Source organism: Antrostomus carolinensis, unplaced genomic scaffold (assembly GCF_000700745.2).
Source record: "Antrostomus carolinensis isolate BGI_N321 unplaced genomic scaffold, ASM70074v2 scaffold13159, whole genome shotgun sequence".
Taxonomy (NCBI): Eukaryota; Metazoa; Chordata; class Aves; order Caprimulgiformes; family Caprimulgidae; genus Antrostomus; species Antrostomus carolinensis.
This window is the reverse complement of record NW_010336545.1, coordinates 1-1016: the sequence shown is the minus strand read 5'-3', so window position 1 is coordinate 1016 and position 1016 is coordinate 1.

Sequence of the window (1016 nt, the reverse complement as noted above, 5' to 3'; positions counted from 1 at the left end):
AGCCCAGAGGCCAATAACCGTGTCCTGGGCTGCACCCAGAGCAGCGTGGGCAGCAGGTGGAGGGAGGGGATTCTGCCCCTCTGCTCCGCTCTCCTGACACCCCACCTGCAGTGCTGCCTTCAGTGTTGGGGCCACCAACATCAGAAGGACTGCTAGTTTTGGGGAAAAAAATAGTATAAAATAATTCTATTTTTTTATCCCCATTCAGTGGTGGATACTGTGCATAAATAAAAGTGAAAAAATGTGTTTGTGCTGAAATTTGCTGATCCAAGAAGCACTTCTTCTGAGCAGCCTTTCTACCTCGCGTGTAACGTTGCATCTCCCGTACTCTGGTGTGCTGAAAGATCTGGAAAATTTCTAAACATAGAAACACTGATGTGGTTCCTCTGCTGTTCTTGTGAAACAGCTGGTAATAGAGCTAAATTAATTGATGTAGTAGTTGCAATAATTTTTAAATGCTTAATCAGTAGGAAAACCTTTCTAGTACAGTTAAACTTTGACGACTAATATCCTGAGTGGTGAATCAAAAGTTAATTTTGACTCGCTGCTATTCATACAGAAAGTGACTTCAGTGTTATCAAAGTATCCACAATGTGTATCTGGCCTTGAGACGTTTTGAGCGCAGATGGTGTGTGGAAGAGGTAGGTGTGTGGTTTCTCAGTTATGCCATATGGCTTTTATTTGAGAAAAAAAAAACTTCAAGTCAGTTGAATTCTGCTCAAAAGGACTCGTGTCCTTTGTTTGCTGTCCTTTTGCTGTCCGAAGTGTAGGCTGATTTTGTGGCTTCAGATTCATAAGCCACAGTTTCTAAACTGGAGAGCTACCAAATTAGGGGAAAAAAAATAAAAATTAAAAATATTGTTATGAGTGTACCACCACAGGGCTGTGTTACTCATGAATGCCCACACCTTTCCACAGAGTGGACCTGTTCCTTTCCAGTGGCCAGTGTCATACATCTGCTCAATGTTAATAACACACATAGAACCATAGAACGGTTTGGGTTGAAAGGGACCTTA